The sequence below is a fragment of the Zingiber officinale genome, chromosome 1A (genome assembly GCF_018446385.1).
Source record: "Zingiber officinale cultivar Zhangliang chromosome 1A, Zo_v1.1, whole genome shotgun sequence".
NCBI lineage: Eukaryota > Viridiplantae > Streptophyta > Magnoliopsida > Zingiberales > Zingiberaceae > Zingiber > Zingiber officinale.
The window spans coordinates 187,128,809-187,145,102 of record NC_055987.1 but is presented as its reverse complement, the minus strand read 5'-3'; the positions used below and the strand labels follow the sequence as shown (position 1 = coordinate 187,145,102).

Here is a 16,294-nt window from a genome sequence, read left to right as displayed (position 1 = left end):
CCTGTAGAAGACGTAAAACAGGGTTGATAGCTGAAATTTGGAGAAATGTAGTTGCTACAATCACAATAACAGATTTGATAAATCATACTCTTCAGGTACCCCATTCATATCGGCAAATAAAACCACAACATAAAACTTTGTCAATAGAACCTACAAAATATAAACATATATTAGAAGAGTTCATCTTTATCTGAAGCACTAGTAACTCTTGACCATATACAATTTTTGATACAAGGAGAAAGTTTCATGAAGGTTTATCCTAGACCTGCAAATGAAGCTACTTTTTAGTGTTGTATTAATGTAAATGGTTTTCCAAGTTTTGAAGTATTAATAAAACTCGACTTAATGAAGTTAAAGCTTATCCTAGAGCTCAATAAGTTTCTCATGTGACCTGCTGTAGGAAATTCTAAGAAACAACATAACAAGCCTTCTGGCAGTACAAAAACGAAGTCTGCTGAAACAGAAATTTCTGTCTCAAGACTTGACATACCTGTTGGCCTCATCAAAAAAGTTCAGAAGCACCCAGATGCAGATTCACTCTATGTTGAAGAAATTGATGTCGGTGAAGAATCCCCTCGAACAGTTATTAGTGGCCTCGTGAAATATATTCCTCTTAAGGAAATGCAGGTTTATTTTGCTTCCCTTTTCAAATTTTCTTCCATTTGGATGTGAATTTCCTATGTTCTCTAAATCACTGGTGCAGAATCGGAAGGTTTGTGTCCTTTGTAACTTGAAGCTTGCAACCATGAGGGGCATTAAGTCACAAGCAATGGTCTTGGCTACATCAAACGATGACCACACAAAGTTAAGTCGTTAACTCTGCCTCCATTCTTACAAGTCTTTTCTTTTACTAACCTGTTAGTTTTTTAGTATTATAATATTGGTTGGTTTACCTGGGAAATTATCATCTTTACATGTGATCATTCATCAAGAACGACTAATGAATTCATTTTGTTTCCAGGTTGAGTTAGTTGATCCACCATCATCAGCCAAGGTTGGTGAACGAGTGACCTTTCTGGGATACTCAGGCGAACCAAACAGCGTCTTAAACGCCAAGAGCAAAGTTTGGGAGAAGCTGCAGGTTGATCTGCAGTCTAATAAAGAGTGGTTGCCTGTTATAAGGATGTGCCTTTCACAACATCTGCTGGTGTTTGTAAAGTTTCGTCTATCACAAATGGAGCCATAAGGTAGACAATCTGCCTTTTTACATTAAGGTCCAATGCATTATAAACCAAAAATTATAACAAGTATGAGGTCAAAAAAGTATTGAACAACAAACATAAATCTTAAATGAGTTTCATATGCTAAATAAACTCCATCAAGAAACTACTACTTGATTAAAGGATAAAATTTCTAGTCTTAGTGAAAGTGCAAGCTCAACTTGCAACTTTAATCAACTTATTCAAGCAATAGCGAATACAACTTGATCAAGGGCTTCATGTAATTCCCACTAGTGGGTGATTCTTAATCAACAATTATTATCTTAAAGGAGAGATCAAGGGATTCTCGGATAAATCTATTGTAGCATTGCATAAACTAAGCTAACTAAGCTCTGACAGATCTTGTTTCGCCATCAAGTTTCTAGAAACAAAATAAAACCATTAGTGTGTTTAAGAAAACAAAGACTTCTAATCTACTTATCTGTCAAGCGCCCAAGAGGTATGCATTTCATCAAGACTAATAATCTGTGAATAAAGTCAATAGGAGATTAAGGACTAAGATTAAGTGCACTTTCAAAGAGGAACAATTATAACGTCAAGCATAAGGAAAAATATAGAATTAAGTAAATTATATAGTAGCCCAGCACAAGTGACACAATAGACTTCTTCCGAGACAACTAAGATATTAACAGACTTATTTTGCACTCATTTCTATCTCAAGAATATTCCATTAAGAGGGAAAAAGCTAAACTAGATGCAAACTAACCTTTCCATTCGGCATTGCAAGTATTTCTTTGATTCGCTCGATCTCTACGATTAGAAAAATGAGAAGGCAATAAGAAATAATCATAAGAAATCTAATACATAAAGGAGTATAAAAGAATATGACAATGTTTACTCGCGTTGGAAGAATAAATTATATCATTGGATTATAGCACCAGAAAAACATGCTAATTACATCAATTTTTAATCTCTAAAGTCAACACAAGGATGTCACTAGATGCTAACCAATTTGCACTTGTCACTAGATGCTTGAAAGATCTTAAAGTGAAAAACTATGGAAAATTGGCAAATATTAATCAAAGGACTACATAATGGAGAGAAAGAATAGCAACATCTAATAGTTATCACACATTGCAATAAACTATGAGAAAGGTAGCACACAGATATAATTAGAAATTCTTCACAATTCTAACATGCTTAAAAAAAATCAGTATGGGGAAGTATTAGCAAATAAAGGACTAGATCTAATTAAATGAGTCAAAGAAATCACCTTCTCACATGTCTCTCGTTCTACTGTGAAATCTTACAGCATAGTTACACAGATCTAATGGATCAGAGCCAGGTCAAAAATGTAGCAGACAATCTTAATTCATTACAGGAAAGATGTGTGATGAGAACCATATCCACTGTGGGTCTCAATTACTTCAAGCTGGCGGAGGGCAATCCAAAGCACTCGCTTAGCTCTATAATTCAATATTCCAAGTTCGCATATCTTGGATGTTCTAACATCTACACCTAGAAGATATCCAAGCATAACAGGTCAATGTCAATGCATATTGAAGCTAGAAATTAGCAGTTTGAAAGGATAGCAAAGAGATTCATCATGTGCATTGAGCTTGTTAGCACTTCTAAGGTAAAGGTGCCACAACAATAATCTTTTAGTCTATACCATGAATCCAAACATACATCTTATAGGGAAATTGAATCTGCTTGGAGCTTATTCATGAATAAGCACCTGTTGTCAACAATAATCATATTGAAGCTTTGGAAGCATCTTATACATACACAAACAAAAGGGAAATTGTAGATGAATTAAGGCATGCTTGTACTATAATACCTTGTCTTCAGGCACATGATCATGTGAGTGATCTCCATGCCCTTCCCAAGGATGACGCCAACCCTGAATAGGTGTTTGTACAACAGTTATATTGAGATGACCAAGGTATAGGATGATATTCATAGTAAGGTAATTTACCAAGACTACTGGTCCATCTTGCTTGGCCCTATAAAGAATCCAAAACCTGCAAAGGAATGTATATTCACATGGATCATCATGGTTATGTTTGAAAAAAATGAAAGCATTATTTAGAAAAAACCAGCATTTAAAAGACATTTTTTTAATCTGTCATTTGATTTAATGTTTGCAAGGAAAAAGATCTCGGCAGAAATATTATTGTAGAAATTGGATGAAAATTGTTATTTGTTTCATCATATTTGTGTCAAAGTCAGTAAAAGTCGTGAGGTGTTGAATTGAAATGCCCACATAGTAACCCATAGGGAGAAAAACATGTCAGGAATATATTACTTTTGCAATAAGATAAACACCAGAACTATCTCTCCACTTGAGCATATTAACAAACATGATCTCTGCCTTAGACATGTTGAAGTTCCGCAATCACAAAAATCTGCAGAGAAGAATAGAAAGCTATAGCATCAATAGTAAAATTCTTTCACACGATATAGAACTAGGACATGTATGATCAATATAATAATAAGAAGGATTCAAAAAGAGAAATTTCTTCCAGCTACTTAACAAATGTATTCTAGCCATACCGGAGAAGTGTATGGTAGTCATCATACTTCTCAAGTAGCTGACCCTTCGATAGTAGTGTGTCCCTCAACGACTTCACCACTTTCTCCTCATTCGGATCGTGGACGCCTTGGAACATCGTTGGAAATGCATTGCTTTTGCTGACCTTAGTGAGTGATTTCTACAAGGACCTGAAGGTCAATTTTGAAGTCAAAGGGGGCTTCTTCTTCTCGGGCTCCGAAAAATGCCAATGTGATTCCAAAGGTCCGTAGAACGTGTTTGTCCTTCTCGTCTGCTTCTGTTCCTCAGTGGTCGTCGAATTCCTCCTCGAAGAGTCACCATTGGACCTAGCTGTAGGATAGTTACCCTTCCACCAATAACTCATTTCGCTTACCAGCTTTCTTTATCTCCTAAATTTCGCAGAATGCCTAGTTTTGACAGAAGATGGAGGTGGAGGTTGGAGGGAAAAGCCTGGCTTCCCTGGAATAACTTCAAGCGCTGAGTGGAAGCCATGGAAAGGAGATCGCCCTCCATCTTCAAATGATTTGTAGAAGAAAAGGAAAAAGCAAAGAATATGAAAGCGTGCGATGGATAAAGGAGCGATCGAGTCGAGAGAGGAATAAAACAGAAGTGCTGCTTGATCTTAGCAGTGCTCCAAGGTCGTCGAGGTCGCGGTTGGTACAATCTGTGGCTGCAGATCAGAGGTATGCGATGAGGTTTAGGATGCGTCGACAAAGATCGCCACGCATTGAAAACCTCTAAGCCTTCCATTCTACTCCAATCCCACAGCTGCGCGCTCACCATCACCATAGAAAACGAGAGAGCAAGTGAGAGGTTTTAGGGATCGAGAAGGTAAAGGGGCAGAATGCAGCGGCAAAAAATTTCAGAGAGAGGGAAAGACAAAACGCAGCAGCGGCAAAAAATTGCGAAGGGGAAAAAGCGGCGAAAGCAGAAAAACAACGCTATTCAATAACACTTAATAGACAACGGTTTTCAAAAACCGTTGTCGTAATCCCAAAAAAAGCGCACATAGACAACATTTTTCAAAAACTGTTGTCGTAGCCTTTAAAAACCGTTGTCGTAGTCCCAAAAAACATAAATAGACAACGGTTTTTAAAAACCGTTGTCGTAGGCCAAAAAAATTGCTAAAAGACAACGATTTTTGTTAAAACCGTTGTTAAAAGGTAAAAAGACAACGATTTGGTATAAAACCGTTGTCGTTTGAGTGTTGTTGAATGCAGATTTTCTTGTAGTGTAGGTACAAGTTGCCAGACTTGCTTTCTATCAAATTGGGCTAACTCTTCTTGCATAGCAATGATCCAGTCTGGATTAGGTAGGGCCTCTTGTATAGTCTTAGGTTCAATTTTAGAAATAAGGGCAATCTGACTAAAGTTTCTATAAAAGGATCTAGTTCTGACTCCTAGGTTTGGATCACGCAAAATTTGGTCAGGAGGGTGAGAGGTACTTGCTCTAGTTGGTCTTATGTTTGGGTCAGAAATTGGTTCCTCTGGTTTATTAGTGTTGGGATGAATTTCATCGTCTTCAATAATTCTTGGATTAATGTCAACATTTTCATTTAAGTTAGGTAGATTATTTTCTTCATCAAATATTATATTAGTTGTTTCTTCAACTTTTAGGGTATTTTGGTTATAGACTCTATAGGCCCTACTGGTTGTGGAGTACCCTAAAAAGATTCCTTGGTTTGATTTGGGTGTAAATTTTCCTAAGTAATCTTTAGTATTTAAAATATAAACTTTACATCCAAAAACTTTTAAATAGTTTAGGTTGAGAATTTTATTATAATACATTTCATAAGGAGTTTTATTGTGAAGTTTGTTAATTAGAATTCTATTTTGAATATAATTTGCTATATTTATGGCTTCGGCCCAAAATTGATAATTTAAGTTATACTCATTTAGCATAGTTCTAGCGGCTTCTTGTAGGGTTCTATTTTTACGTTCCAATAGACTGTTTTGTTGGGGGGTTCTAGGACATGAAAATTCATGTTGGTATCTATTGATTTTACAGAATTGGATAAATCTATGATTTTCAAATCCCCCCCCCCCCCCATGATCACTTCCACTTCTTATTCTTTTAATTTTAGTATCTTTTTCATTTTCTGTTAACTTACAAAAATTACTAAACTCTTCAAAAGTTTCATCTTTTGTTTTTAGAAATTTTACCCAGGTGAACCTACAACTAGATTTGTCAAAGGTAACTAAGTATCCACTATCACACAATTGGCTTATACTTAGAAGATTAAAATTGAAGTTTTCAACTAATAGAACTTTTCGAATAATAAAATCGGAAGTAAGTTCGATGTTACCTCTTCCGATTACCTTAAGTTTGTCGTCGTTGCCGAATGCAACAGACCCTAAATTCTTTAGTTTGAGCTTTGTGAACTTTACTTTATCTCCAGTCATGTGTCTGGAGTATCCACTATCTAACATCCACTGATCCAATTCTTTAAGTTCCTACACATAAATTGTTTAAATTGGACTCTATTTGATTAAAAGAAAGTGAAGTGATTAAGTTTGAGTTTGTATTCGTTGAAACAAAGGTTTAAATTTATTTTGAATATTTATTTTAAGTCAGTTAATTTCGAAAAAATAATTTAAGTTAATTAATTTTGAAAAATAATTTTAAGTTAATTAATTTTTGAATTAAATTTTAAGTTAATTAATTTGAAAAATACTTTTAAGTTAATTAATTTAGAAAAATAATTTTAACTTAATTAATTTTGAAAAATAATTTTAAGTTAATTAATTTGAAAAATAATTTTAAGTTAATTAATTTTTAAAAAAATTTAAGTTAATTAATTTTTAAAAAAATTTAAGTTAATTAATTTTTAAAAAAATTAAGTTAATTAATTTTGAAAATAATTTTAAGTTAATTAATTTTGAAAAAATAATTTAAATTAATTTGAAAAATAATTTTAAGTTAATTAATTTTGAAAAATAATTTTAAGTTAATTAATTTGAAAAATGATTTTAAGTTAATAAATTTTGAAAAATAATTTTAAGTTAATTAATTTTGAAGAATAATTTTAAGTTAATTAATTTTGAAAAATAATTTTAAGTTAATTAATTTTGAAAAAAAAATTAAGTTAATTAATTTTGAAAAATAATTTTAAGTTAATTAATTTTGAAAAATAATTTAAGTTAATTAATTTTGAATAATAATTTAAGTTAATTAATTTTAAAAAAAATTAAGTTAATTAATTTTGTAAAATAATTTTAAGTTAATTAATTTGAAAAATGATTTTAAGTTAATTAATTTTGAAAAATAATTTTAAGTTAATTAATTTTGAAGAATAATTTATGTTAATTAATTTTTGAATTAAATTAATTAAAAATAATTTTAATTAATTTTAATTTTGAATTTAAGTTTGATTACGAATTTAGTTTTGAATTAATTTTAATTACTTAGTCATCTCACGTGATCTAAATTTTCAATCAGGGAATCCTATAATTTTGTAAGATGAATTAGTTTCAATTTAAGGGTTTTGTTTAACTTTGTGTTAGATTTAGGTTTAATTTTGGGTTCAACAAGCAGGCGTTCTTTGGATAAACTTCTGGGTTATGGTGAGTCATAAGGACATCATTAAAGTAACCATGCCTTCGAGGTTTTCCAAATAGTCCTACCCATTGAATTTAGTACAAAACCTTGGTCTAACTGGTTAGAATCCATAAAGGGTAGCTTCGGTCAGTTCCACTTAGCCAAATGCACCAGGTCGAAGCCATATCTTCTTAGACATGCGATGACTAAGTTTCCCCAACGTATTATCATCCAATACTTCACCAGTACCGTGGGTCAAGTTAAACCTAACCCATTTTAATCTAACCCTATTTACCCTGCCGGGTAGGTAAAGTTTGATTACCCTGTCGGGTAGATTAAGTTCGGTTACCCAGTCGGGTAGTTTAGTTGGGGGTGTCAGCTATTCTGGATCCTCCTTCTATTTTTATTTGATTTAAGTTGAATTTTACTTTTAATTTTGAATTAATTTCGAATTGAATTTCAAATTTTTAATTGAATTTTGAATTTTTAATTTTTAATTTAATTTCAAATTTTTAATAGAATTTTGAATTTTTTAATTTAATTTTGAATTTTTAATTGAATTTTTAATTTTTTTTTTAATTTAATTTCGAATTGAATTTTGAATTTAATTTTAAATTTTGAATTTTTAATTGAATTTCGAATTTTTAATTGAATTTCGAATTTTTTTTTTATTTTTTATTTAATTTCAAATTGAATTTTGAATTTTGAATTTTGAATTTAATTTTTAATTTTTAATTTTTAATTTTTTATTTTTTATTTTTAATTTTGAATTTTTAATTTAATTTTAAATTTTTAATTATGTTCGTTTTGTTAATATTATTTTTCTTTTTGCTCCCTCTGGATCACAACCTCGATATGGTCTATCGAGGTAGTGTATTTGATCTTTCGGGATCCAATATTGGCCAAGTCCAACTTGATTAATCAATTTGGACTTGGAGACCCATGCTTTGACTGTTTTTCTATTTGCTCTTTGTACAAGAGATAAATAAGATTTATATTTTTTTCTTTGGTTTAAATCCTAGACCAGTTCTATTGTAAACGGCTCTTTGTGTCCCAAGAATTAGGTCAAGATTCTTGGAACCTAAAGAAAACCGTTATAGTGTTTTCTCCAGATCCTTGACTTGAATTCTCAGGCTGGAATTCTCTTCTTCAAGTTTTTGGACTTGAGTTGAATTTTCAGTCTGAACTGGTTCAGTCAAAGATTCGGAGTTAGTCACTTCTTTAAGGACTTCTACTTCCTTTAGAAGTGACTTGACTCTAAGGTTTGATTTAGCTAATTTTCGTAACAAATAATTAACTAAATTATTGAGTCGAGAGATACTTACAGAGGGATCGGGCCCTTCGAAAACGGATACGGATCTGTGGCTTCGCTTAGACTCGGCCTCTGACTCGCTCTCGCTCTCGGACAAGTTGATCTGGTCCTGGGCCATCAGCGCAAGTAAACTCGTCTAATCGAGTTCGCCGTCGTCATCTTCTAAGGAAGATTCATCCCATATCGCTTTCAGGGTCTTCTTCCTTCTCTACTTCTTCGCTTCCTTTTAGTTAGGGCAGTTGGCCTTGATATGCCCCTTCTGGTTGCATCTATAGCAGATCACCTCAAATTTTACCTTAGAACTCGATTGGGCCTCCTTGGGTAACGATTTACCAATTACATCTCTATGCAACTCTTGTTTATAGGATCATTATCCACAGTTATATTAAAACTTGAGTTAGCTTTGGCTAATACGCCCAAGAATTAATATAAATGTGATTTATGTCCTATCTTTCCAACCATTGGAAGAATTCCTACAGTTAAACTTGATTTAACTAGTTGTACTCAGTCAAATTGAGTCTTTACTCACCCATGCGTTGATAGGCGGGACCAAGATTGTCCCTCCGTACCCTACCAAGATAATATGTGGTGCTCTGCTTTGACAGATTCAACAACACATGTGATCGAGTTAGTGATAGGTATCACGGCACGGTAGGCATTTGAGTTGACGCAATTGAGATCTAATCTAATCGAGAGGGTGTATCTTGTACACGATTTAGATCTAATCTAATCGTTAGACACTAATTAATTACTAATTATGCATCACATACACACAAGCAATTAATTAAATTATTTGTGATTAGTCATGGCCCTACTACGATCTTCTCAAGCCAATGAGAAGATCGGATGGTCAACCTAAGGTCAACAGCTTCTCAAGCTCCTCCCTTTGACCACCTTGTGTTGCTCGCGCCCTCCTCGTAACTCCGTCTCGAGTGGACCTTCCACCGCTCCAATTTTGTACATTACAATTTTGAAACTTGAGTTACATTCGAGTCTAAACTAATTTACAACAAGAATAAATGGAGAAAGGCACGACGCGTAGGTCGCGTATCAAATATACAGCACACACAATACAAATGACGGCGCGCAGGCCGTAATATGAATTACAACACAAATATACCAATCCAATTGGGTCTTTTTGGGCCATGACTATCACAAATTATACATAATTCTAAATTATGTATTTTCTATAATTTTCTTCAATTTTTACTACACTTTTTACAATTTTATGAGTAAAATTTTTTCGACGGTCCCGTTTAGCGGTTTTCGGGCACAATCACGGAACGTATCCCCTTGCGGGGCCAGGGGCAGTACCCCTACCCGCGATCTAACCATCGCGAGTGTCCCTAAGCGATCCTACAACGCCTTAGCCGCTGTCCCAAAAATTTTTGGGGTGAAACTTTGCCGTTTTGGAAAATACTTCTCGGTAGTCTAAACCTACAAGTGTCGAAACACTTGTGCTTCACTTCTACGAGAAAAATACCCATAAAAACCATAAAACCCATAAAATTACAGAAAGTTACAGAACCTATATTTTTCATAAAAAATCAAATTAAACTCGTACTCGCTTCGCACGTGGCTCTGTTACCACTGTTGGATTTTTCAGGCCCCAAAAACCGCTTTTTCGTGTCGCGGAAACCCCGAAACCCTGCCACCGGATCCGTGCGAAGAATAAAATTTGAAAAACTACAAGTACGAGTTTACCAACCTATAGATCTACACTAGAACTATATGTTAAAGAGTTTTACCCTCGTAGTGTGCCCTTCGCGAGTCTCACTTGTCCAAGGAGATGTCGGATCTGAAGTTGTCATAGTAGACAACTCTCTATGCGTATCCACATGAACTAATTAGGTGGAGAAGACCAAACAATAGGTGTGCTAGCACCTAGGTGGTTCGGCCAAGGAGAAGAGGGAGAGGAGAAGGAGAGCTTGAGGAAGAAGATGGAATGAATGAGAATTACTCACAAAATGAAAACCCCTCTCCTAGCATTAGTGTGTCCGGCCACAATTGTAACTCATTCTCATTTAATGTGGCCGACCACATTAAATGGAAGGAGACTTGTAACCTCCATGAGATGGCACACACATGTGCTAGCTTTGATGATGTGGCACATCATCATTGGTTCTCCTAATGCCAACTCACAAATGATGTGGCATAAAGTCAAGTCAAACTTGATTTTTCCTCTTCCTCTCAAGTCAAGTCAAACTTGACTTAATCTCTCTCATGGTTGATCTAATCCAACCATTTAATTCAAGCCAATTTAATATAATGAATCTAATTCATTTAATTAAATTGATTCAATGAGTCATAATCTAAATTAGACTCATTGAACACATGAATCAACTTGAGTCCAACTCAATTAGCCCAATTAGGATTACTCTTAATCCAATTTGATTCATCACATGAATCTAATCCTCTTGGCTCATCATAAAGGCACTCTGAATCGATCAGTCGATCAATCAAAACCTCCTCAATCGATTGGGATATGACTGTTGTGCAGGTTGCCAGGTTTGGACAGCTGAGATCTCACAAATTTGACATGGTAATCGATTGGAAGCCCTAAAAGCGCAAATATAAAGGTAATGGCAAGTTCAAACGTCGTATCTCTTCGCATAACTTTTTCTCCCACTTTCTTCACCGTGCTCATAGGTCATCACCGCTGGTTCTTGAGGCTTATTGGAGACAAGTGTTGTTACACTTCCAAGGTCAAAAGTCGTTCTTAAGCAAGAAGAAAAAACTAGCTAGGGTTTCATTTGTATAAATCTTATAAGATTTCTATTGTACTAGCTTCTCTTTTATTCCTATTGTATTGTGAGCATGTACGAGGTTTCTCTGCCTTTAGAGTGTTTCTGATAAAATATTTTTCATAGTAGATGTAAGTGAGGAAGAATGACCCCTTAGATTAGTCACCTCAAGAAGATGGATATCAAGTAAAATGAAGGTGTTACCGTTTGTTAACTCTTTGAGTGGAGATCTGATTTGTTCTTGAGTTCATTGTTTAGTTCATAAATGCAAGAATCTAAATTGTTTGCTTTGTTCTTGTCTTATTCTTGTTTTTTCATTTAGTTTCTAATCTGTGGGATCTGTTAATGATGCAATCCATAGCATAAAGTGACAATATGTTGTGGGTTCATGATTAATAAATAGATAGGATTTCTTCCATTGCATTAGATTTAGTTTCATACTTGTCTTGCTATTTCATTCCTTACTTTAAGAATTCAACGAAATCCAAAAACTCCAATTTCTTGCCAGAAACCTAAAAGAAATAACAAATCAATCCTAAAACATCAAGCATTGGCTACATTCATTGGGAGACGACCTGAGTCATCTCTATGCTACAGTAATGTAGAGTGAATTCGGTACTTAATTCTTTTGATACCCATTTTGCGACAAAATTAGGGTTTATCAAATTGGCGCCATTGTCGGGGAATGTAGCGGTGTTTGATACCTTAGGATTGTTTTTTTTTCTTTTTACATAGAAATTTGAAAAAAAAAATTTGTTTCAATTGTTTTCATGTTCATATATCCATGTGTTTGATATTATATGCTCCTGTGTCTTCTGATTTTATTTGCTAGTGTTTCAGTGTAAGAGCAGGAAACTTCTTTGACCATGGATCCATATTATCAGTACTATCAACCTCAGACTTGGTTCTATCAATCTGAACATCAGTACTATCCACCTTTGGATTATGCAAGTTTCAGGTACGAGGTTGCACAAGGACAATTTGATGAGTCATATCCAGCATATCAAAGACCACAGGGAGTTCAAATTGATTATATAGCTATGCGGAAAAAGATTCGTGGTATTCAACAATTCAAGGAGGAGACATTGCATGAATATTGGAAGAGATTTAAGGAACTTTGCTCTAGTTGTCCTCAACATCAAATTAGTGATCAGTTGCTTGTCCTACATTTTTATGATGGATTGTTGTCGTTTGATTTGTACATGATGGATAAAGCTAGTGGAGGGCCCTTGATTGATAAAACTCCTGATGAAGCTATGAAACTTTTGGAAACCATGGCTACCAACCCTCAACAATTTAGAAATGGACAACTAGTTACCATAAGAGTTGATGAGATTATTCCTACGGATGTAGAGGTGCCTGAGCAGAGGGAATGTATTGTTTTTGACAGGCCTGATCTTGATTTTATTATTTCACAGGACTCCTCTAATACTTCTTCTTGTGATGCTGTAGTTGTAAAAATTTCTGACTCTACTGATAATGTTGTAGATGTTGTTGATGATGTAGGTACTGATGTAGATGATGATGTAAGTGTAGGGGATTGCACATTGGAAGCAATACCCCAAGAATCACCTGAACCAGATGTTGATGATGAGAGTGTAGGGACTTATGCTATGGAAGCAGAGATCCAAGAATCACTTCCCTTAGATACACCACCTGAGTCAAAGCGAGAACCAGAGCCTGAGTTATTACTTGATGATGAGGAGGTCACAGTCACCATTTTAGAACCTCCAGGTACCTTTCAACATGACAAGGTTAGTATTCCTTTTGATTTATCAGAAGATTTTATAGAGGTACAATTAATTGATTTTGTTGAATGTGATACATTTCTTGAACCATGTAATGTAGAAATGAATATTTTCCCATGCTTGCAAGAGGTGTTGTCTTCCTTTGGTTTTTTAGGTCGTCGTAGGCTTCTGAAATGGTTGCTCATCTCAACTGCCTCCGACCTCCAGGAAGAATTTTCAAAGGAAAAATGTTGGATGAGGTGGACTTGACTGCAACTACAATTATTCCACTTCCAATTTGGATTTTGCTCCTTAGCCGACTCCAACCACCGGGAAGGACCATTCCATTACCGTCATGGATTTTACTCTTAAATCTTCTTCAAGCATCGGGAATAAAGGGGAGTTCGTTCCTTGCTTTTCTCTTTGCTTTTCTTTTTGCTTTACACTTTCTTTTACTTTCATACTTTACATTTGCATTTTGCTTAATACTTTGCATGTTGTTTAGTCTACATAGCATTTCATTTTGAATAAAACTCTCCATGAAATTGTTCTAGTAATACTTTTAAGATGGTAAAAGCTTCTTAAATTTGACCATCAAGCTTTAGGTCATTTGACATGATTGAATGCTTTACTTGCATGCTATTGGTTGGAGTGGTAATGGATTCCTTTTTTATTAACTAAGCTCGATTGCCAAAAATTACCTAGAGAGGACTACCTAAAGCCTATACTCTATTTTTTTTTGTGTGTGATATGCACTCATGATAATTGAACTCTAGAACTTGCTTTGCTTCTTTTTGAAATCACAATAATATTTGTATGCATGAATATGATGAAGGATTTCTCTTCATTTATTCTTTTATTTCTTTTCCTTCCAAACCTAGTTGAATAACTCAATCGACACTTTTATCTTCTACCACCTTTGTTTTGCTTGTCATTCTTTTATTGAGAGTTTGGTTGATTATCTTGATGAGTTATTTTTTGGGGGGGATGGGCAAAGTTTTAAGTGTGGGGGAGAGATGTTATAAATTTTTGGAAATATTGGAGATTTTGCAATTGTTCTTGAGGATTGGTTCATTTTCTTTGTTTTTGATCTTGTTGGTGGAATTAATTCAAGGGTTGTATTGTTGGAAATTTAATGATGTTGAGCAGTCTTTGAGGTAGAAAATGAATTTGTTTTGAGTTGGTTGATGAGGAATGAATATTTGTGGTTTTCTTTGGATGTTGTCGAAAACTAGTTGAAGATAGAATCTGCAGTTTTGTGGAATTGGTAAAAAGAGCTCTTCACATGATGTATCAATCTCTACTTGTTGTGTGCCAAGTTTTGATTATAAACTTCTGAACAGTAAGATTCCAAGTGGAGCACTTGATTTCCCACTACTATTTGATGTTCCAACCTTTTCAATATCTGATCATGATCTGAGCATGTAACTAAGATGGCTGAAGAGTCTGGAATTTTCTTTGTAACCTCATTTCAGTGTTGAAATCAGAGAATGTAATGCATTAAAAAAAACAGAGAATAAAATAGATGAAAAAGAGTGAAGGTAGAGAGAGAGAGAAAAAAGTGCCACTCATTCTAATCTTCATGAAGTCATAGAAGGAATGAGCCTAAAATTTCTACATAAACCACAAATCATTTACAGCAAAGGTCATCTCTGAAATTGAAGTATCAGCTTCAGCCTTTTGCGTACCAAAATTCCCTTGGAAATTTTATAAGTGGAGCATTTAAGTTCTCGGTGTTATATGGTGATTACTTCTCTTCAAGCCTTCCATGATTCAAAGCATTCAATGCCATTGAATCTGATCTCTAAAATTGCCCAGCTGAATTGCAGTGCAGGGAAAGGTAAAAGTCAGTATATTGGCATGAGGTTAAAGAGGGCTTACATGAGTTACGATTTAGGGAAGTATTGTTACAAGTTAGTTTGTTTTTTCACTTATACAATTGAAATAAATAGAAAGGAGGATAATTAGCAATAAATTTAGAATTCAGCCAGTGAAATTGTGAGTGTCAAATCTGTAGTGTGTCTTTGGACAGCAACAAGTAGGATTTGATCTCTTGACTTCTAAGTGCTTAATGGGATTTATTGTAAAGCTGAATTCCACTTGAGTCAAGTTGAAATCACCTTGGAATTCAAGTTCTGGAACTTGAAGCTAAAAAAACTATGAAATCAGTAAACTGATTTCTGAATTGGTTGAAAATGCTGAATTGTAAATCAGATCCGAATCTTTCCAAAATATATGGTATACTGAGAGATGAAGAATAAACTGCGGATTTCTAAAACAAGTTTACGTGGATTATTTTCCAAGGAAGTAAGCAAGGAAAAGAAATCCAGAAAGTGGAAGCTGCAGAGAAATAAACTTGCAGTTGATGTTTCAGCTTTAAATGCTTTGAGCTAAATTATTTTTATTAAAGATGCAAGGGCTATGGTTGTTGCTGTTAAACTTTGTTTGGGTCATTGCTGATGCAAGATGAATGAAAACTTCAAGTTTGCAGAAGAAAGGTGACATTTAAAAAAAAAAGAAACTGAACAGAATAGTGCCATTGAAGTCTGAAAAGGTTTGGAGGTTGCATCATAAATCAGTAAAGTATCATTAGTTTCAATAAGTCCATGAATCAGTTAGTAGGCTAATGAAATGGTCAATGAATGTATCAATAAGAACTAGATGCTGGATTGCTACAAATTATGTCTACAGATTTTTTTATTAGTAAATGTAAACTTAGTTGAAATCCTTATTTCCTTATTGTCGTCTGGTGTTCTGTTAACAAAAGAGAAGGAACAAAATCATAGAATATGTTACTGAATTATGTGATTAAGGATGTCGTTGGATTATTGAACATTGCTTTGTTCGTTTGCTGAATTAATATGAATGCAATTTTCAAAATGGCAAAAGGAAAACCAGCAATTGATGCATCATATGTGTAACAAATTCTTTTGCAGTTCTATGGTGTTTTGTGCACTGCATGGTGGATTTTCAGGGAATATAAGTTTTGGATTTGTGTTGAATTAAGTTGGCTAAAATTGCAAGTAGACATACAGTAGGAATTATGTATTCAAATTCTGATACTGAAATAGAGCATCAGTAACTTCTTTAGGAACTTGTTGCGTGCCAAATGTTGTGCAGTTTTTAACTAGAACTTGAAATTTGCTGAAGTTGCCAAAATTGGTGTTTTGAATTGTAGTGCGAGAATGGAGCAGTGTGGGTTGCAGAAATTAAGTTGTTGAACCACTTGAGATGCAAATCGAATTCGAGGAGATTGCAAG

At 34.3% G+C, this 16,294-nt stretch overlaps 1 long non-coding RNA gene across 1 annotated transcript; it reads right to left on the bottom strand.

Moving 5' to 3' along the window:
• Positions 1 to 2,369: 2,369 nt before the first annotated feature.
• On the bottom strand, positions 2,370 to 3,299 carry LOC122013488. Its single transcript, XR_006120585.1, has 3 exons — positions 3,139 to 3,299; positions 3,001 to 3,063; positions 2,370 to 2,678 (listed from the first exon to the last, which is right to left on the bottom strand). It is a non-coding gene; the product is annotated as an uncharacterized LOC122013488 (long non-coding RNA).
• Positions 3,300 to 16,294: the final 12,995 nt, after the last annotated feature.